Source organism: Lithobates pipiens, unplaced genomic scaffold (genome assembly GCF_037356315.1).
Source record: "Lithobates pipiens isolate NorthernLeopardFrog02 unplaced genomic scaffold, aLitPip1_a1.2 Scaffold_10, whole genome shotgun sequence".
Classification (NCBI taxonomy): Eukaryota; Metazoa; Chordata; class Amphibia; order Anura; family Ranidae; genus Lithobates; species Lithobates pipiens.
The window spans coordinates 108,626,652-108,649,794 of NW_027507686.1; the positions used below are offsets into that span (position 1 = coordinate 108,626,652).

Genomic DNA, 23,143 nt, shown 5'->3' on the forward strand with positions numbered 1-23,143 from the left:
AGTATTCCCAGGTGGTCCCCCATCCGGGTATTAACAAGGCGCGACCCTGTTTACCCTCTGAGATCAGACGAGATTGGGTGCTTTCAGGGTTATATGGCCATAGGCAATCTCTTCAGGCACTCTCAACCCTCTTGACAAACCCTAAGATGGTCACCTTGGGAAACAAGCGAAATAAAAACAGGTCAACACCAACAACATAAAAAGAAGCCTACGACACCTGCTATTCCCAGGCGGTCTCCCATCCAGGTACTAACAAGGCCCGACTCTTCTTAGCCTCCAACATCAAACGAGATCGGGTGCTTTCAGGGTGATGTGCCCGTAGGCAATTTCAACCCTCTTGACAAACACCAAGATGGTCACCTTGGGAAACAAGCAAAAAAATCAGTCAATGCCAACAACCTAAAAAAAAAAACCCTATGGCATCGAGAGATCCCAGGCGGTCTACCATCCAGGTACTAACCCGGTCCTAACCCTGCTTAGCCTCTGAGATCAAATGAGATTGGGCTCTTTCAGGGTGATGCGGCCATAGTAGATTTTTTCAGGCACGCTCAACCCTCTTGACAAACGCCAAGATGGTCACCTTGGGAAACAAACAAAAAAAAACAAGTCAACGCCAACAACATAAAAAGAAGCCTACAGCACCTAGTATTCCCAGACGGTCTCCCATCCAGGTATTAACAAGGCACGACCCTTTCTAGCCTCTGAGATCAGAGGAGATTGAGTGCTTTCAGGGTGATGTGCCCATGGGCAATCTCTTTGGGGACTCTCATCCCTCTTGAAAAATGCCAAGATAGTCACCCTGGGAAACAAGAGGAAAAAAAACAGGTCAACGGCAACAACATAAAAAGAAGAATACGGCACCTGGTATTCCAAGGCCGTCTCCCATTCAAGTACTAACAAGGCCCAACCCTTCTTAGCCTCCGAGATCAGAAGAGATAGGGTGCTTTCAGGGTGATGCGGCTGTAAGCGATCTCTTTAGGCACTCTCAGCCCTCTTGACAAATGCCAAGATGATCACTTTGGGAAAAAAGCAAAAAAAACAGGTCAGCAAATTCTCGGTTTGTAACCACCAGACGAGACTCTTGCGTGTCCCTGGGGATAGACACATAGGAAGATCCAAGGACTGGGGCTTCCTGTTCCAAGCCGCAAGGATGCATCTTTGCAGAGGCCTTGAGTGGAACTGGGCGAATGGAACGGCCTCGAAGGAGGTGACCATTTTCCCTAACAGTTTCATGCACAACTGAATGGGGGAAGATCTTCTGCCCAGAATTAGGCGCACCAGATCCCCAATGGCCAAGGCTTTTGGCCTTGGTAGAAACACCTTGCCCTGAGCGGTGTTGATAACCATACCCAGGTATTCCAACCTGGTAGCAGGCTGTAGGGACGACTTTTCTAGGTTTATAATCCAACCTAGGCATTCCAGGTGTTCTAGCGTTCTGGTAACACTGTAGTTCAGGAGCGCTATTGTTTTCTCTATGAGAAGCAAATCATCTGGATAAGCCATGACGGCTATACCCTGAGCTCTTAGGTTTGCGTTCTTGGCGTTAGTCAAGAGGGTTGAGAGTGCCTGAAGAAATCTCCTACGGCCACATCACCCTGAAAGAGCCCAATCTCATCTGATCTCAGAGGCTAAGCAGGGTTGGGACCAGTTTAGTACCTGGATGGAAGACCGCCTTGGATTTCCAGATGCCGTAGTCTTCTTTTTATGTTGTTGCCGTTGACCTATTTTTTTCCGCTTATTCCCAAGGTGACCATCTTGGCGTTTGTCAAGAGAGTTGAGAGTGCCTGAAGATATTGGCTATGGCCACATCCCCCTGAATCTTAGGTTTGCCAAGAGATTGTCCAGAATCTTTGTGAAGACTCGAGGGGTCGTCGCAAGGCCACAAATTGAAAATGGCGCCGCTCTACCGCGAGCCTTAGATACTTTTGGTGTGCGGGCAAAATTGGCACATGGAGATATGCATCCTTGATGTCTATTGATGCCATAAACTCTCCCCCTTGCAGGGAGGAGACCACAGTGCGAATTGACTGCATTCGGAAGGACCGGATGCGTAAAAACCAGTTCAGATCCTTCAGATCCAGGATAGGTCTGACACTTCCATTTGGCTTTGGAACAGTGAAGAGATGCGAGTAAATCCCTGAACCCTGTTCTTTTGGGTCCACTTCTACTATCACCCCCTTTGATAGTAAGTGATGTAAGGCCAGAAATAGCGGTCTTTGCTTTACTGGGTCCCTGGGGATCCTTGACCTTAGAAAGCGAGAAGGTGGAATCTCCTGAAACTCCAGCTGTGTAGCCCAGAGATACCGAAGAGACCACCCACTTGTCCCGGATCTCTTCCCGCCAGGCTTCCGCAAACTGCAGGAGCCTTCCTCCCACTCGGCCGAGCGGGGGCGCCCCTTCACAAGGAAGCTTTTGGGCTCTGCTTGGCAGGCTTTCGCCCCCAGGATTTCTTCTGCCCCTGGGCCCGGCCTTGAGCCTTTCCTGTAGAGGGGGGTTGAGAAGGCCATAGCCACTGCTTAGAGCTTGATCCTCCGGGAGAGAGAGAACGCCTAAATGATGGACGTTTGCTCCTTTTGACTGGAAGGAGAGTAGATTTACCCCCTGACATTTTTTGGACGAATTTGTCTAATTCTTCTCCAAACAAACGTTCCCCTTTAAACGGGAACCCAATCAAAAGCTTCTTGCATGATAGCTCAGCTGCCCAATTCTTTAGCCATAGGGCCCTTCGCATGTGTACCAACAGGAGAGACAAACGAGATGCTTGTTGGACAGAATGCAAAATCGCATCAATCATGAAACACAGAATTTGAGGTATTTCTGCATAATTCTCCACTTCCTCACTGGGAAGGAGGCCAAGCATCTGCTTAACCTGTTCCTTGAGGAACTGACACAACCCCACAGCTGCGACTGTAGGTTGCACTACAGCGCCAGTCATGGAAAAGGAGGCTTTTAATAATGTTTCCAGCTTCTTATCAGTTGAATCTTTGACTCATCCTGTGAGGCTGGCTCCAGTCTTGCAGGGGGGGATGGTAACCTACAGACATTTTTAGAACCCCCTAGACCTAGGCGTGACTTACCAGTGCCCTTGTTACCTCCCGCTGAGACCCTCTTACGAGGAGACATAGTCCTAAACTAAAAAGCAGAGGTACTAGTACAAAGGGCAATCACTGTTGTGCTTAAAGTCTCACAATAAATATATATGCTTAAACTGCACAACCTGATGCTGAGTAGGTGTCTGAGGTTTGCCTGGATCCAATCCCTTGGAATGCTTACTGCCCACAGCTCCGGTGTCTCCACTTACAGCCCCCTGACGCTCTGGGCTTTTTAAAACTGCCGCCTGGCGCCTGCACAGTACAGCGCCGTGCAGAGGGTTGAGAGTGCCTGAAGAGATCGCCTACGACCCCATCACCTTGAAAGTGCCCGATCTTGTCTGATCTCGGAGGCTAAGCATTGTCGGGCCTGATTAGTAACTGGATGGAAGACCGACTGGGAATACCAGGTGCCGTATGCTTATTTTTATGTTGTTGGCGTTGACCTGTTTTTTTTTTCACTTGTTTCCCAAAGTGACCATCTTGACATTTGTCAAGAGGGTTGAGAGTGCACAAAGAAATTGCTTATGGGCACAACACCCTGAAAGCGCCCAATCTCATCTGTTCTCAGAGGCTAAGCAGGGTTGGGCCTGGTTTGTACCTAGATGGGAGACCGTCTGGGTTTTCCAGATACCGCACGCTTATTTTTATGTTGTTGGTGTTGACCTGTTTTTTCGCTTGTTTCCCAAAGTGATCATCTTGGCATTTGTCAAGAGGGTTGAGAGTGCCTAAAGAGATCGCTTACAGCCGTATCTCCCTGAAAGCACCCTATCTCTTCTGATCTCGGAGGCTAAGAAGGATTGGGCCTAGTTAGTACTTGAATGGGAGACGGCCTTGGAATACCAGGTGCCGTGTTCTTCTTTTTATGTTGTTGGCGTTGACCTGTTTTTTTTTCGCTCGTTTCCCAGGGGGACTATCTTGGCATTTTTCAAGAGGGATGAGAGTGCCCAAAGAGATTGCCTATGGGCACATCACCCTGAAAGCACCCAATCTCCTCTGATCTCAGAGGCTAGAAAGGGTTGCGCCTTGTTAATACCTGGATGGGAGACCACCTGAGAATACTAGGTGCTGTAGGCTTCTTTTTATGTTGTTGGCGTTGACTTGTTTTTTTTGTTTGTTTCCCAAGGTGACCATCTTGGCGTTTGTCAAGAGGGTTGAGCGTGCTTGAAAAAATCTACTATGGCCGCATCACCCTGAAAGATCCCAATCTCATTTGATCTCAGAGGCTAAGCAGGGTTGGGACCTGGTTAGTACCTGGATGGGAGACCGACTGGGATCTCTCGATGCCATAGGCTTTTTTTTTAAGTTGTTGGCATTGACTTATTTTTTTTGCTTGTTTCCCAAGGTGACCATCTTGGTGTTTGTCAAGAGGGTTGAGAGTGCCTGAAGAGATTGCCTATGGCCACATGACTCTGAAAGCACCCAATCTCGTCTGATCTTGGAGGGTATGAAGAGTCAGGCCTGGTTAGTACCTGAATGGGAGACCACCTGGGAATACCAGTTATTGTAGGCTTCTTTTTATGTTGTTGGTGCTGATTCATTTTTATTTTCGCTTGTTTCCCAAGGTGACCATCTTGGTGTTTGTCAAGAGGGTTGAGAGTGCCTGAAGAGATTGCCTATGGCCACATCCCTCTGAAAGCACCCAATCTCGTCTGATCTTGGAGGCTAAGAAGAGTCAGGCCTGGTTAGTACCTGCATGGGAGACCACCTGGGAATACCAGTTATTGTAGGCTTCTTTTTATGTTGTTGGCGTTGATTCGTTTGTTTTTTTTCGCTTGTTTCCCAAGGTGAGGGTTGAGAGTGCCTGAAGAGCTCGTCTATGGCCACATAACCCTGAAAGCACCATATCTCGTCTGATCTCAGAGACTAAACAGGGTCGGGCCTTGTTAATACCCGGATGGGAGACCACCTAGGAATACTAGGTGCTGTAGACTTCTTCTTATGTTGTGGGCATTGACTTGTTTTTTTTGTTTGTTTCCCAGCATTAGTCAAGAGGGTTGAGAGTGACTGAAGAAATCTCCAATGGCCACATCACCCTGAAAGAGCCCAATCTCATCAGATCTCAGAGGCTAAGCAGGGTTGGGACCAGTTTAGTACCTGGATGGGAGACCGCCTGTGATTTCCAGACGCCGTAGTCTTCTTTTTATGTTGTTGCCGTTGACCTATTTTTTTCCGCTTGTTCCCAAGGTGACCATCTTGGCATTTGTTAAGAGTTGAGAGTTGAGAGTGCCCAAAGAGATCGCTTACAGCAGTATCACCCTGAAAGAGCCCTATCTCTTCTCATCTCTGAGGCTAAGAAGGGCTGTGCCTAGTTAGTACCTGGATGGGAGATGGCGTTGGAATACCAGGTGCCGTATTCTTCTTTTTATGTTGTTGACATTGACCTGTTTTTTTTTGCTTGTATCTCAAGGTGACTATCTTGGCATTTGTCAAGAGGGTTGAGAGTACCCAAAGAGATTGCCTATGGGCACATAACCCTCAAAGCGCCCGATCTCCTCTGATCTCAGAGGCTAAACAGGGTCGGGCCTTGCTAGTACCTGGATTGGAGACCACCTGGGAATACTAGGTGCTGTAGACTTCTTCTTATGTTGTTGGCTTTGACTTGTTTTTTTTGTTTGTTTCCCAAGGTGACCATCTTGGCGTTAGTCAAGAGGGTTGAGCGTGCCTCAAGAAATCTCCTACGGCCACATCACCCTGAAAGAGCCCAATCTCATCTGATCTCAGAGGCTAAGCAGGGTTGGGACCAATTTAGTACCTGGATGGGAGACCGCCTGGGATTTTCAGACGCCGTAGTCTTCTTTTTATGTTGTTGCCGTTGACCTATTTTTTTCCGCTTGTTCCCAAGGTGACCATCTTGGCGTTTGTCAAGAGAGTTGAGAGTGCCTGAAGATATTGGCTACGGCCACATCACCCTGAATCTGTTCCATCTCGTCTGATCTTGGAGGCTAAGCAAGGTCGGGCCTGGTTAATGCCTGGATGGGAGACCGCCTGGGAATACCAGGTGTCGTAGGCTTCTTTTTTTTTCAAATATATTTTTTTCTCCAAACAGGGGAAGACGGTCCCCCGAGTACATAATGCAACAGAAAAATACAGAGCAAAAAGCAGCTGAACAATACTTGATACTGGTATATTTGTAACTGTGAGTCTGCCTTCCATCAATCATAATGAATCGAGGCACGGATAAAGTACTGTACCAAGATCCAGGGTCACACAAACCCCAGGTCCCTCCGGCATAATCCATCCAGAGGGGGGGTGGGGCCGTCATTCCCAATTTTCCACTTTTTCCAAAAGAGAGAGGGGGTGGAGGGGGTGAGAGATAGGGGAGGAAGGCAGAAAAGAGAAGGGGTGAAAGATCAGGAAAGGAGAAGAGGGGACGAGACACGATGGCAACCACTGCCCAAGGGGCCAGTCAAGGAAAGCTCAGACCACTAAGGCGATAGCAGGCGACATCCTTCCAGCTAGAATATAAAGGTATTCCAGATGTCCCAGGTTTGTTTAAAAAATTATTGTTTACCTTGTGATGTGAGGATCAAGTCCTCCATTTTTTAAATTTTATCTATTTTCCTAAGCCAGTGAGTAATGAAAGGGTGGGAACATTTTTTCCAATAGAGAGGGATGCAGGATTTCACCGCATTTATCACATGCCGTAAAATAGATTTTTTGTACTTCTTAATGGGAATCTGTGAATGGTGCAAGAGAAAGAATGCAGCCTCTTCCGGGATGGAGAAGTCTGTGAATTTTTGTGTTATGCATCGGATCTCTGTCCAGAAGTCCACCAAGCTGGGGCAGGACCAAAAAATGTGGAGCAACGTGCCCTCTTCTTCTCCACACCTCCAGCATATGTTCGAGGAAGAGGGGAAACATTTAGGCAGCTTTGATGGTGTCAAATACCACCTGGTGAGAAGTTTAAAATTCGTCTCCTGTATCTTCGTGCACAGCGAGGTTTTGAGAGCCAAAGTGATAATGCGTTGTCTCTGTGCTGGGGAAAATGAGCAATTAAGGTCCTTTTCCCAGTTGGACAGACAGGTTAAGTGTGGGTGATCTGTTTGAGAGAGAATGTGGGCCAAAGGGCCTTCGCTCCTGCATAGAGTCTCAAACTCCGTCTGAGGGCGGGCGAAAGTTTGAGGATTGGGGATGGAATGGAGAAAATTATGTCATTGCGCCGCTCTCCAAAAAGGCAGTTAGAAAAGCCCTGTCGGATCTCTTAGGGTTGAGAAAGAAGGCCATTTCCCATCAATGACGAATTAAGACGCATGGTCTAGGTTGGAGTACCCGTTATGTCTGAGTTTTGTCGAATTGTGGAGAGAAAGGGTTCCAATGACAGTGCGAATAATAGGGGTGACAGGGGGCAAACCTGTCTGGTCCCATTCCCGATGTCAAGGGGAGATGAGAGCACCCCATTCGCTTTGACTTGAGCTGAAGGGCGTGAGTATATCTTACTTATCCATGCCAGCATCCGTTCACTCAGACCTATATGGCGAAGGACCGAGAACATGAATGTCCATTTGACCCGATCAAAAGCCTTCTCGGCATCAGTACTCACGAAAAGACAAGGGGTCCCAGATGACTTTACTTTATGGACCAGGGTAAGCACCTTAATGGTGTTGTTCCTATCTTCCCTGGTGGGAATAAAACCTAACTGGTCAATCTGTATAAGGGACTGCAAGTGCTGTGCCAATCACGTGGCAAGGATTTTAGAGAATAGTTTTAGGACCAAATTTAGGAGGGAAATGGGTCTGTAGCTCCCACATAGGCCCGGGTCTTTGCCCTCCTTAGGTATCAACGAGAGGTGGGCTCTAAGGGTATCCTCAGGAAAATCCCCATTCGAGCTCAGAGTATTAAATAAATTCACCAATCGCGGGCCGAGAATAGGGAGGAAGGTCTTATAGTATTATGCGGTATATCCGTCAGGGCCCGGAGGCTTACCCACCTTCGGAGGTTCCACGGCCATCTGGACTTCTTCCAGTGTAATCGGGTCCTCCAAGTACTCCCGTGATTCCGATGAGAGGGTTTGTAGACCAGAAACGGTTACATATCTGTCTATATTGTCCTGTCCAGACCCTGAATCGGGCAGGTTGTAGAGATCAGAGTAAAATTTTTCAAAGACTTCGGCTATTTGGGTTGGGGTAGAGGCCCTCTGGCCATTCTCATCTATCAACTGTGGTATGTAAGAGGCAGATTTCAACTCCTTTACCGACCTGGCTAAGATTTTTCTGCATTTGTCCCCTGACTCCTACTTCAGTTTACGACAAAACTGGAGTGCCGCTTTCGCTTTATAATGGAGTAGGTCAGTAATCTGGGTACGGAGTGTCCCCAATTCAATCTCTAAGGTCCGTGAGGGGGCATGTTTATGTTTCGCTTCCACAGAGGCAAGTTCAAGAAACAGATTAGCAAGCTGTTCCTTCCGTGTTCGTTTGATGCGCGCCCCGTGCCTGATAAGTACCCTGCAGAATCCTGACTTGTGAGCCTCCCAAATTATCCCCGGGTCGCAGTCCTGCGTTTAGTTTTCTTTGAAATAAAAGTCCATTTCCCTGGTCACATCTGCTAAAACTTCCGGTATCTGGAGGAGGCTCTCATTAAGGTTCCAGAATAGAGACCTAGGTAAGGGGTTCCTAGAGAGGGTGTAGGTAAGGGCTACAGGAGCGTGGTCGGACCAAGTAATATGGCCGATGGAGGAAGAGCTCACCAAGTGCAGTTAGTCATGTGGAATCAAGAAGAAGTCTATCCTTAAGCATGATTTGTGAGGGGAAGAGCAAAAAGAGTAGTCCCTTTCCCCGGAGTGTTGCAGACGCCAGACATCAACTAATTGGTCATTCAGTAAACACTTAGTAATCCGCTTTCTAGAGGAAATGAGGAGCGAGGAGCAAGAGGCAGAAGTGTCAACCGATGGCGAAAGGGGACATTAAAGTCCCCACCTAATATCAACTGGCCCTCCCGAAAGTCACATAATCTGTGCAGGGTAGTTCTGAGGAACGTGTCTTGGTGATCATTGGGAGCGTACACAGTGGCAAATGTAAAAAGGAGCTCTCCAATGTGGCCCCTAAGAAAAAGATATCGACCCCCAGGGTCCACCAGAGAATCCTGGAGAACCCAGGGGAGCCTGCTAGAGATCAGAATGGAGAATCCCTTGGTCTTAGAGGAGGGGTTAGTAGAGTGGTAGACCTTAGGGAAGGATCTCGACCGTAGAAAGGGGAGGCTAGTATTTTTAAAATGTGTTTCTTGTATAAAGGCCACATCAGTACAGGAAGTCTTCAGTTCTCACAGGAGGATCCACCGTTTTTTAGGGGAGTTCAGTCCCTTAACGTTTAGAGAGGTGACCTTGACTGAGTCTGCCATCGCTCCTCGGGGAGGGGGAGGTGGACGTCAGAGAAAAGCAAAGAAAGTTGAACCAAGGTAGGTATTGGGTAGGTAATGGATGGCGGGAACTAAGGGGGAGAAAGGAAGGGCAAATGGAAGGAAAGGTAAGGGGAAAAAGAGGCCGGGCAGCTCAACCCCAGGGGAAGAGGGAAATTAAGGGTTGTCTGCACTCAACAGTACAGGAAGGGTATACTAAAACAGCACAATTATACTATAGCGCTTACCAGATGGACACTGGGTTTAAAGCGCCGTCCTGCTTAGGTTGGTGGGTAGACAGGTCGGAGAGGGAGCCCCCGGATGCCAGTCCCCCCAGTCCTGACTGTGGTAAATGTCACGTCTGATACCGGTATGCAAATAAAAGACAATCAGTAACATCATAGAAACAAAAAACAATAGTATAATCAAAACCGAGGTAGAGCATATAACTTTCAGCACTGAGGGGTCTCCTCGGCTCGCCCTAAACATAGGCATGCACGAGGGAGCCCGTCACAACAGAAAAGGAATCACAGAATGGGATCCACCACCCCCCGTCCTATACCCCAAAAGTACACATGCAGCCCCCGAACAAATGCATTTCTCCCTTTGGCAGATTGTCCTCTCCTTACCCCCTCTCCCCCGTCCACGCCCTGGGGGAAAAGGGGGAGGGAAGGGGGGAAAACGGGGGGAAGGGGCGAAAGGGGGAGGGAAAGGGGGAGGGAAGGGGGAAAGGAGGGAGGGGAGGGAAGGGAAGGAGGGAAGGGGAGGAAGGGGGGGAAGGGGGGAGGGAAGGAGGGGCAGCTAGGGAGAGGGGACAAACATGCGGAAATGTCAAGTCCTTTAGCGCACTCACACCAGCAGCCACCCGGACCCCATAAATTTCAACTCCTCCCCTCCATGGTCACCACCTCAAGATGAAAGAGGAGCAGCCCTGGTCGGTGCATGGAAAATCCATCAGGCAAGGGGCTGGGGCCACCATCCCTCCATCCAATGGGAGACTTCACCCGAGCAGCAGTCCTGGGGCCCGCTAATTAGTGTCTCTCCTGCATCGCCATCGGGGGCTGTGTAGAGCATCCAGAGGGAGGCTGGGACCGCCCAAACAGTAAGGGGTAAATCCTCCAGGGGGGTCCAGAGTCAAACTGGAGGGGAGCAGTGTCTCGTACTAATAGGCTCAATAAATAAGTCATCCAGGGTGTCCCCGAAAGCTGCAGAAGGCAATGTCGGCAAAGAGTAGGTGGGGGCCAGATGGGGGGGACGAGGGGCGCAACCAGGGGGAGGGGACATATATGCGGGAATGTCAAGCCCTTCCAGTACAGAGCACTAGGTGTCACTCAGACCCCCCAAAGTGCAACTCCCCCCTCTAAGGTCAAGATTCCAGAAGGGAAGATGAGCCGCCCTGGTCTGTGCATGAAAGAACGTGCTGCCAAGGGGTTGGGGCCATCATCCCTTCCTCCAATGGGAAATGCCACCGGCATTACAGCCCCATGTCCTGTCAAGAGGTGCCCCTCCGACAATGTCGTCGGGGTATATGTGGAGCATCCAGGGGGAGGCAGGGACCACCCAAACAGTGAGGGGTAAAGCCTCCTCCACGAGGATAGTGCTGTCTTGTACAGTTGGTTAATTAGACAAGTCATCCAGTGTGTTCCTGTGAGCAGCAGAAGGAAAGGTCGGTAAGCATTATGAATGGGTGGGGGCCAGGGAGTGCATAAAACTGCCACCAGATGACCGGGGCAGAGAGGCAAAGGGGATGAAAGTCAGATCTGGTAGGTGGGGGGGTGAGGAGTGTCCCTCATAATACTCACGTCGGCCATCCCTTGAAGCTGAGCGTTCTGCATACCCAGGATGTTCTTCTGTATAATCTAGCCTATCTGTATACATTAGCCTGTCTTTTATACACATTAGCCTCTCTGTATCAACTAGCCGGTCCTCTGTATACACTTGTCCGTCTGTATACACTAGACAGGCTTGGTTACATAGACTTGCTAGTGTATACAGATGTACTAGTTTATACAGAGGACCGGCTAGTATATACAGAGAGGCTAATGTGTGCAAAAGAAAGGCTAGTGTATACAAATAGGCTAGATTATAGAGAAGAACATCCTGGGTATGCAGAGATGGAGGCTAGGGTATACAGAGAGAGAGAGGCTGGGTTACACAGAGAGGCTGGTTTATGCAGAATTGCTAGTGTATACAGACGGACTAGTGTATACAGAGAGGCTTGGGTATACAGAGAGCTAATGTATAAAGAGAAGCTAGTGTATACAAAAGATATCCAAGGGTATACAGAGAGGCTTGTGAATGCAGAAGATGGGCTAGTTTATACAGAGAGGCTAAAGTGTACAAGACACAGGCTAGTGTATATAGATAGGCTAGATTATACAGAAGAACGTCCTGAGTATGCAGAGATGGAGGCTAAGGTATACAGAGTGAGAGGCTAGAGTATGCATACTTGCTAGTGTATACAGATGGACTAGTGTATACAGAAGACCTTTCTAGTTTATACAGAGAGGCTAATTTGTACAAAAGACAGGCTAGTGTATACAAATAGGCTAGATTATAGATAAGAACGTCCTGGGTATGCAGAGATGGAGGCTAGGGTATATAGAGAGAGAGGCTGGGTTACACAGAGAGGCTAAAGTATGCAGACTTGCTAGTGTATACAGACGGACTAGTGTATACAGTAGACCAGCTAGTTTATACAGGGAGGCTAATGTCTACAGAAGACCGGCTAGTGTATACAGATAGGATAGATAATAGAGAAGAACGTCCTGGGTATGCAGAGATGGAGGCTGGGGTATACAGAGAGGAGAGGCTGGGTTACAAAGAGAGGCTAATGTATGCAGACTTGCTAGTCTATACAGGTGGATCAGTGTATACAGAGAGGCTTGGGTATACAGAGAGATAGTGTATAAAGAGATGCTAGTGTATGCAAAAGACAACCAAGAGTAGACAGTGAGGCTCATGCATACAGAGGAACAGCTACAGAGAGGCTAATTTGTACAAAAGACAGGCTAGTGTATACAGATAGGCTAGATTATACAGAGGAAGGTAATGGGTATGCAGAGATGGAGGCTAGGGTACCCAGAGAGAGACTGTGTTACACAGAGAGGCTAGAGTATGCAGAAGACCGGCTAGTTTATACAGAGAGGCTAATGAGTACAAAAGGCAGGCTAGTGTATACAGATAGGCTAGATTATACAGAAAAACTTCCTGGGTATGCAGATATGGAGGCTAGGGTATACAGAGAGAGAGACTGAGTTACACAGACTTGCTAGTGTATACAGACGGAATAGTGTATGCAGAAGACCGGCTAGTTTATACAGAGAGGCTAATGAGTACAAAAGGCAGGCTAGTGTATACAGACAGGCTAGATTATATAGAAGAACGTCCTGGGTATGCAGAGATGGAGGCTAGGTTATACAGAGGGAGAGGCTGTTTTACACAGAGAGGCTAGTGTATGCAGACTTGCTAGAGTAAACAGACAGATTAGTGTATACAGAGAGGCTAGGGAAAACAGAGAGGCTAGTGTACAGAGACAAGCTGACAGTGAGGCTCGGGTATAAAGAGAAGCTAGGTTATACAGTAGACAGGCTAGTTTATATAAAAGACAAAATTGGGTAAACAGAATACAGGCTGGGGTATAATCAGAGGCAAGATTATACAGAGAGGCTAGGGTACACAGAGTGGCTAGTGTATAAAAATGTATACATTCCGAGAGACTAAGTGTATAAAAGACAAGCTATGGTATACATAAAACCGCCTGAGGTATACAGTGATGCTTTTATAATTGGAATGAGGCTGGATTAATAAGATTGGCTCGGGTATACGGCGAGGTACACCCTAGAAAAGAAACAGAATACAGAAAAGTCAAACAAGGTAGTACAGATAGGCTAATGTTATTCCCCCGAGCCTAGTGTATACAGAAGAGTGGCTAGTGTATACCGAGAGGCTAGTGTGTACAGATAGGCTTTTGTATACAGAATTCAGTGAGGCTAGTGTATGCAGAGAGGCTGGGACACCGAGACTATTGTAAAAAGAAGGCCTGCTAGTGTATATATAGATTATGGGCACGTGTATACAGAAGACAGAGAGGCTAGTCTATATAGAGAGGCTGGTGTTACACAGAGAGATTAATGTATACAGAAAGGTTAGCGTGTAAAGAAGACAGGACTTTATTTTTTTCTAATGCAACTACTTCTGAATCATGTAAAGCGTTACAGTACAATGAAAATTCGTTGGTGCTGTTAAAAGGTCAGTGGTGTGTTGTCAGTGGTGATATCAATGTGACAGTTAATGTGGAGAACTACAAATATACAAAATAGAGCAAAAGAGTGCTAAGTTTATTTTGTTAACTCATTGACTGATAGACGTTAAGTAATTGGCCGTTATTGGTTTGGCAGTACATTGTTTATTTTGTTCTGGTAGCACTGAGAAGACTGATATTAGATAGATATCATAAGATATTAGACGAGTGATCTACACATTTCGTTTACTATTGCAGAGAGATACCGGCTAAATGTTAATGTGCTGCGTGTAAGGTAGAAATAAGATGATTTTGTGTGAGTTGGTTTACCAGGATTTAGAGTAATAATAATAATCTGTTTATTCTAATAATAAATATAGCAAAATAACTCAGATTACTATTGAGACAGTATATATAGGTCGGGTTTAAGTGGAAATACACGAAATAACCGCAACGACGTGTGTAGGTTTTTATCAATCAGGTTCATTACGTGTCTTTAATCATGCAGTGAATATACCCCACATATAGCATGAGGATGAGAAAGGATAATAACTGGCAGAGGATGACATGGCAAAAAGACAAACTGCATTAGAAATGTGAATGTGAATTAGAGATGAAATGTGAATCCCCATTGGTTACTTACAGGTAACCATTAATACAGTTAAAACGGCTACTTACAGCAAAGTGTGAGCTAAGCAGCGAAATATTACTTAATATTGCAGAGATTAAGTGTTGCAGTTGAAAAGAGATCGGAAGCGTTAGTTGCTTCAAAATGACTAGAAATCATTTCATTACTTTAAATGTAAAAGTTATTCCGGTAGCACTGAGTGGACTGATATTAGATGAGTGATCGTTGTAGTACAAATTCAGTTTCCTATAGCAGAGAGATACAAGCTAAATGCGAGAAGAGCAATTAAACTGTACACTGCACATCGGTAGCATTGTATTTCAGCGTGTAAAGAAGCAAAAAGATGGTTTTGTATTATCCTAAAATTAGCAGTATACGTAATAAAGGTGAGTAGGTAACCTGGATTTAGACATAGCAAACTCTATAATCTAATTTAGCAAAATTAGAAAGGATAATATTGAGACAGTATATACAGGTCGAGTTTAAGTGGAAATACACAAAATATCTAGCTTACCTTTATATTGTTCAATAGAGCGTTGCAAAGTGATACCAAGGCAGAATGTCGGAATAGCAATTAGATGAGTATAATAGCTGGCAAAGTATGACATGGCAAAGAGACAAATTGCATTAGAGATGTGAGATAGACACGAAATGGCAATCCCCATTGTAACCATTAATACAGTTAACGCGGCTACATACAGCTAAAGGGTATACATTATTTAAGAGTAAATTGTTGTAGCTCGAAAATTCCAACGTGTAAATCGTTCCATTAATTTTGTTACGCTCGAAGACAGCTTACACTGACTGTTTTCCGTTTCTACTGGTTATCGGCATAATGTATCAGTAACCCTGAACATTAATAGTGATAGACATTAGGATGTATGCTTGATGTGAATGTAAAATAGTTGCATTATGTGTTAATTAATGTAATCAAACTTTATTGCTATCCTTTGCTATCCTTTGCTACATCAAATAAACCGTCCCACTCACATTTTGCTGCTGTTAAAAAATGTGTTGCTAGTGTTACAAATGGTTATCAGTGTGACAGTGTGACAATGTGAAAGTTAATGTGGAGAAGAAGTAATACACAAAATAGAGTCAGAAAGAGCATAGAGGTAAGGAGAGATGGTTGCATTACTCTTAATGTGCAGTGTGTAAAAGGAAAATATTGAGGCAGTATATATAGGTCGAGATAAAGTGAATACACAAAAGATATCAAGGGATAGTTGCAAAGTAATATCCTCATTAAGGCAGAATGTCGGAATAGCAATGAGATTAGATGGTTGCAACATAACACGAAATATGAGCACTGCTAAAATACAGAAAAACAGTACATAATTTAAGAGTATAGTAGAATATAGTATAAATTATTTAAGATTAAATTGATTTAGCTTGAAAAAATCTAAGTTTAAATCGTTGAGTAAATCGTTGAGTAAATCGTAAATTTTTCAGATAAATTAACTCTGAGATTATGATTAATTTGACAGTTCCATTACGCGGTCCTTTTCCACTGGTATAATCATAATGTAATATCAGCAATCGCTATCAGTAAATGTTAAAATTTTAAGACGGTTTACATTAGGATGTGGAATTGATATGGATTTAAAAGCGGTACATTAATTTTCTGAAGCATATGGCAGAAAGACGGCTTACACTGCTTTTCTCACATTTTGCTGCGGTAAAAAGAAATGTTTTGTCACTGTGTTTTAACTGTGACAGTTAAGGTGGAGAAAAATAAGTAATACAGAAAATAGAGTCAAACAGTGGATACGTTTATTTGCTTTTGTCATGACAGCTGATCCTGGTTGAGTAATAAAACTGTTTTATTAAGATGTAATATTAGTGTGTAATAGTATATGTAGTTTTATTCTCTACATATATGTTTTTCAGAGAGTTGTATAATATAGGCGACCAATAGGACATTTAAATGGCTTAATGTAATCAAACCTTATTGCTATATTTTGCTACTGCAACCACTACTACATCAAGTAAACCGTCCCACTGCTTTTCTCACATTTTGCTGCTGTTAAAAAATGTGTTGCCAGTGTTATGTGTTACAAACGGTTATCAGTGTGATAGTTAATGTGGAGAAGAAGTAATACACAAAATAGAGTCAGAAAGAGAATCCTATTGCATAGAGGTAGCGAGAAACCTTACTCTTAATGTGCAGTGTATAAAAGGTATTAAAAAGATGGTTTTGTGTGAATTTTACTTTACGTAAAATTAGCTGTAGACATTATAACTATGGTTACGTTTACAATGATTTAGAGATAGTAATCTCTATAATATAATAATAATAATAAGTATAGCAAAATAAATTAGGAAAATATTGAAGCATTATAGAGTCGAGATAAAGTGAATACACAAAAGGGATCAAGGGATAGTTGCAAAGTAATATCCTCATTAAGGCAGAATGTCGGAATAGCAATGTGATTTCTTTATACCCTGGCCTGTCTTCTATATACACTGTTATTCACTATTTTCTCTGTATACACTAGCTGGTCTTCTGCATAAAGTAGCCTGTCTTCGATATACACTAGCCTATGTTCTGAATAAACTAGCCCGTTTTCTGTCTTCTGTATGTCCTAGCCTGTCTTCTGTATACATTAGTCTCTCTGTATAAGCTAGCATCTCTGTATACACCAGCCTGTTTTCTGTACTCACTAGACTCTCTGTATACACTACCCAGTCTTCTGTATACACTGTCAGCTTTGATGTATACACAAGCCTGTCTTCTGTATACACTGTATACACTAGTTTCTAGTTTTATATGCACTGTCCTATCTGTATACACTCGACTCTCTCTATACACTAACCTCTCTATATACACTAATATCTTGGTATATACTAGCCGCTCTATAAAATAGCCTCTCTGTGTACTCCAGCCTCACTTTTTACTCTAGCATCTCTGTATACTCAAGCCTATCTGCATACACGAGTCTGTATTCTGTATTCACTAGCCTTTCTTCTGTATGCTGTAGTCTTCTATATATACTAGCTTCTCTGTACACCTTTGCATCTCTGTAAACACTGTGTGAACTAGCCAGTATTATGTATACACTCGCCGACTGTATACTCTAGACTTTCTGAATACACTAAACCCTCTGTATACCACAGCCTGTCTTCTGTATTCACTAGCCTGTAAAAACTAGCTAGAATACACCAGCCTGTCTTCTGTACCCACTAGACTCTCTGTATACACTACCCAGTCTTCTGTATACACTGTCAGCTTTGATGTATACCCAAGCCTGTCTTCTTTATACACTAGTTTCTCTATATGCACTGTCCTTACACTAACATCTCTGTGTACCCCAGCCTCACTGTTTACTCTAGCATCTCTGTATACTCAAGCCTGTCTGCATATATGAGACTGTATTCTGTATTCACTAGCCTTTCCCCTGTATGCTGTAGTCTTCTATATGTTCCAGCTTCTCTGTACACCCTTGCATCTCTGTAAACACTGTTAAAAATCCGTTAAAATCTATTCACTTCGATGAGGTCTACCGCTAATTGTACGGTAATGCAAAATGTTCACAAAACCTTCCATTTGCTATCAGACATGCTGCACATACTAAGAGTAATGTAAATATCGCTCGCTAACGATGTAAACAGTTGTATTGCTTTTCTGACATTAACCGAGTATCTCTAACATTAACTGAGTATCTCTCTGCACTAGGATTGTAATAATAATAATAATAATAATAATAATAGGATTGTGTAATGCAAAGATCAACTAGTCTAATATAAGCTTTCTCAATGGTACCGGCATATCCTTTAAATTTAGACTAACGCCACTATTTTCGGCCATTCTCAAGCTAAGCTTTCAATCTCTTACCGTTGAAACAGCGATACTTCCTCCCTGCCACATTAAGCCATTTAAATGTCCTATTGGTCGCCTATATTATACAAGTCTCTGAAAAGCGCATATATGTAGAGAATAAAACTAGTCTTACATCTTAATAAAACAGTTTTATTGCTCAACCAGTATCAGCTGTCATGACACAAGCAAATAAACATTCCACTGTTTGACTCAATTTTCTGTATCACTTCTTTTTCTCCACCTTAACTGTCACAGTTAAAACACACAATCTTTCTTTTTACCGTAGCAAAATGTGAGAAAGCCGTGTTTCTGCCATATGCTTCAGAAAAAAACCGTCTTACAATTTTAACATTTACTGATAGCGATTACTGATATTACATTATGATTATGATTATACCAGTGGAAAAGGACCGCGTAATGGAACTGTCAAATTAATCATAATCTCAGAGTTAACTTATCTGATAAATTTACTCAACGATTTACTCAACGATTTAAACTTAGATTTTTCAGGCTAAGTCAATTTAATCTTAAATAATTTATACTATATTCTACTGTACTCTTAAATTATGTACTGTTTTTCTGTATTTTAGCCGTGATCATATTTCGTGTTAGGTTGCAACCATCTAATCTCATTGCTATTCCGACATTCTACCTTAATGAGGATATTACTTCGCAACTACCCCTTGATCCCTTTTGTGTATTCACTTTATCTCGACCTATATATATATACTGCCTCAATATTTTCCTAATTTGTTTTGCTATACTTATTATTATTATTATATTATAGAGATTACTATCTCTAAATCATTGTAAACCTAACCATAGTTATAATGTCTACAGCTAATTTTACGTTAATGCAAGATTTACACAAAACCATCTTTTTAAAACCTTTTACACACTGCACATTAAGAGTAATGCAACCATCTCTCCTTACCTATATGCAATAGGATTCTCTTTCTGACACTATTTTGTGTATTACTTCTTCTCCACATTAACTGTGACACTGATAACCATTTGTAACACATAACAATGGCAACACATTTTTCAACAGCAGCAAAATGTGAGAAAAGCAGTCCCGGTTTAATCAAGTAATCAATGTACATCAAAGGATAGGAATAAAGTTTGATTACATTAATTAACACATAATGCAACCTATTTACATTTACATCAAGCATACATCCTAATATCTATCACTATTAATGTTCAGGGTTACTGATACATTATGCCGATAACCAGTAGAAACGGTAAACAGTCATTGTAAGCTGTCTTCGTGCGTAACAAAATTAATGGAACGATTTAGACGTTGGAATTTTCAAGCTACGTCAATTTACTCTTAAATAATGTATACCCTTTAGCTGCTTAAGCTCACACTTTGCTGTATGTAGCCGCGTTAAATGTATTAATGGTTACATGTAAGTAACCAATGGGGATTGACATTTAATGTCTATCTCACATCTCTAATGCAATTTGTCTCTTTGCCATGTCATACTTTGCCAGCTATTACACTTTCTCATCCGTAAGGATCCTGAAAAACGATAAAAACCTAGTGACGTCGTTGCTGATATTTCATGATTACAGCAATCATCTCATCTAATTGCTATTCCGACATTCTGCCTTGGTATCACTTTGCAACGCTCTATTGAACAATGTAAAGGTAAGCTAGATATTTTGTGTATTTCCACTTAAACTCGACCTGTATATACTGTCTCAATAAAATGCTAAATTAGATTATAGAGTTTGCTATGTCTAAATCCCAGGTTACCTACTCACCTTTATTTCGTATACTGTTAATTTTAGGATAATACAAAACCATCTTTTTGCTTCTTTACACGCTGCACATATTAAGAGTAATACAATGCTACCGATGTGAACAGTTTAATTGCTCTTCTCACATTTAGCTGGTATCTCTCTGCTATAGGAAACTGAATATGTACTACAACGATCACTCATCTAATATCAGTCCACTCAGTGCTACCGGAATAACTTATACATTTAGAGTAATGAAATGATTTCTCAGTCATTTTGAAGCAACTAACTTTTTCCGATCTCTTTTCAGCTGCAATACTTAATCCCTGCAATATTAAGTAATATTTCGCTGCTTAGCTCACACGTTGCTTTACGTAGCCGTAACACAGATGTATTAATTTTTTCCTGTAAGTAACCAATGGGGATTGACATTTCATCTCTAATTCACATTCACATTTCTAATGCAGTTTGTCTTTTTGCCATGTCATCCTCTGCCAGTTATTATCCTTTTTCATCCTTATGCTATATTTGGGGTATATTAACTACATGATTAAAGACACGTAATGAACCTGATTGATAAAAACCTACACACGTCGTTGCTGTAATTTCGTGTATTTCCACTTAAACCAGACCTGTATATACTGTCTCAATAGTAATCTGAGTTATTTTGCTCTATTTATTATTAGAATAAACAGATTACTATCTCTAAATCCTGGTAAACCAACTCACACATAACCATATTATTTCTACCTTACACACAGCACATTAACATTTAGCCGGTATCTCTCTGCAATAAGTAAACGAAATGTGTAGATCACTCATCTAATATATAATATAATACATAATACTTCTCAGTGCTACCAGAACAAAATAAACAATGTACTGCCAAACCAATAACGGCCAATTACTTAACGTCTATCAGTCAATGACATAAGATAAACTTAGCACTCTTTTGCTCTATTTTGTATATTTGTAGTTCTCCACATTAACTGTCACATTGATATCACCACTGACAACACACCACTGACCTTTTAACTGCACCAAAGAATGAAAAAAGCCCTGTAATGCTTTACATGATTCGAAAGTAGTTGCATTAGCAAAAATTAAAGCCCTGTCTTCCTTACACGCTAGCCTTTCTGTATACATTAATCTCTCTGTGTACACCAGCCTCTCTATATAGACTAGCCTCTCTGTCTTCTGTATACACGTGCCCATAATCTAGATACACTAGCCTGCCTTCTTTTTACAATAGTCTCGGTGTCCCAGCCTCTCTGCATACACTAGCCTCACTGAATTCTGTATACACAAGTCTATCTCTGTATACACTAGCCATTCTTCTGTATACACTAGGCTCAGGGAAATAACATTAGCCTATCTGTATTACCTTGTTTTCTGTTTCTTTTCTAGGGTGCACCTCGCCGTATACCCGAGCCAATCTTATTAATCCAGCCTCATTCCAATTATAATAGCCTCACTGTATACCCCAGGCGGTCTTATGTATACCCTAGCTTGTCTTTTATACACCTAGTCTCTCGGTATACCCAGGCCTTTATGTATACATCTTTATACACTAGCCACTCTGTGTACCCTAGCCTCTCTGTATAATCTTGCCTCTCATTATAACCCAGCCTGTATTCGGTTTAATCAATTTTGTATTTTATATAAACTAGCCTGTCTACTGTATAACCTAGCTTCTCTTTATACCCCAGCCTCACTGTCAGCTTGTACACTAGCCTCTCTGTTTTCCCTAGTCTCTCTGTATAAAATAGCCTCTCTGTATACACTAGTCTGTCTGTATACTCTAGCAAGTCTGCATACACTAGCCTTTCTGTGTAAAACAGCCTCTCCCTCTGTATAACCTAGCCTCCATCTCTGCATACCCAGGACGTTCTTCTATATAATCTAGCCTGTCTTTTGTACACATTAGCCTCATTAGCCTCTCTGTATAAACTAGCCGGTCTTCTGTATACACTATTCCGTCTGTATACACTAGCAAGTCTGTGTAACTCAGCCTCTCTCTCTGTATACCCTATCTATCTGCATAGGAAGTGTTTCTGTATAATCTAGCCTATCTGTATACACTAGCCTGCCTTTTGTACTCATTAGCCTCTCTGTATAAGCTAGCCAGTCTTCTGCATAATCTAGCCTCTCTGTGTAACACTGTCTCTCTCTCTTTATACATTATCTCTCTGTATACCCAAGCTTCTCTGTATACACTAGTCCGCCTGTATACACTAGCAAGTCTGCATACACTAGCCTCTCTTTGTAACCCAGCCTCTCTCTCTCTGTATACCCTAGCCTCCATCTCTGCATACCCAGGGTGTTCTTCTCTATTATCTATCCTATTTGTATACACTAGCCGGTCTTCTGTAGACATTAGCCTCCCTGTATAAACTAGCTGGTCTACTGTATACACTAATCCATCTGTATACACTAGCAAGTCTGCATACACTAGCCTCTCTATGTAACCCAGCCTCTCTCTCTGTATACCCTAGCCTCCATCTCTGCATACCCAGGACGTTCTTATCTATAATCTAGCCTATTTGTATACACAAGCCTGTCTTTTGTACACATTAGCCTCTCTGTATAAACTAGAAAGGTCTTCTGTATACACTAGTCCGTCTGTATACACTAGCAAGTATGCATACTCTAGCCTCTCTCTCTGTATACCTTAGCCTCCATCTCTGCATACCCAGGACGTTCTTCTGTATAATCTAGCCTATCTATATACACTAGCCTGTGTTTTGTACACTTTAGCCTCTCTGTATAAACTAGCCTGTCTTCTGCATACACGAGCCTCTCTGTATACCCTTGAATGTCTTTTGTATACACTAGCTTCTCTTTATACATTAGCTCTCTGTATACCCAAGCCTCTCTGTATACACTAGTCCGTCTGTATGCACTAGCAAGTCTGCATAAACCAGCCTCTCTGTGTAACCCAGCCTCTCTCTCTCTGTATACCCTAGCCTCCATCTCTGCATACCCAGGATGTTCTTCTCTATAATCTAGCCTATTTGTATACACTAGCCTTTCTTTTGCACACATTAGCCTCTCTATATAAACTAGCCGGTCTTCTGTATACACTAGTCCATCTGTATACACTAGCAAGTCTGTGTATCCAAGCCTCTCTAGTGTATACAGAAGGACTAGAGTATACAGAGGACCGGCTAGTTGATACAGAGAGGCTAATGTGTACAAAAGACAGGCTAATGTATACAGATAGGCTAGACTATACAGAAGAACGTCCTGGGTATGCAGAACGCTCAGCTTCAAGGGATAGCCGA

The 23,143-nt window shown here is 43.1% G+C and overlaps 4 pseudogenes; 3 read left to right on the plus strand and 1 right to left on the minus strand.

Moving 5' to 3' along the window:
* Positions 1-205: 205 nt before the first annotated feature.
* LOC143947668 (5S ribosomal RNA) lies at positions 206-324 on the minus strand (annotated as a pseudogene).
* Positions 325-3,392: 3,068 nt separating this feature from the next.
* Positions 3,393-3,511, plus strand: LOC143952234 (5S ribosomal RNA; annotated as a pseudogene).
* A 972-nt stretch (positions 3,512-4,483) lies between these two features.
* On the plus strand, positions 4,484-4,602 carry LOC143950322 (5S ribosomal RNA; annotated as a pseudogene).
* A 101-nt stretch (positions 4,603-4,703) lies between these two features.
* On the plus strand, positions 4,704-4,822 carry LOC143943215 (5S ribosomal RNA; annotated as a pseudogene).
* Positions 4,823-23,143: the final 18,321 nt, after the last annotated feature.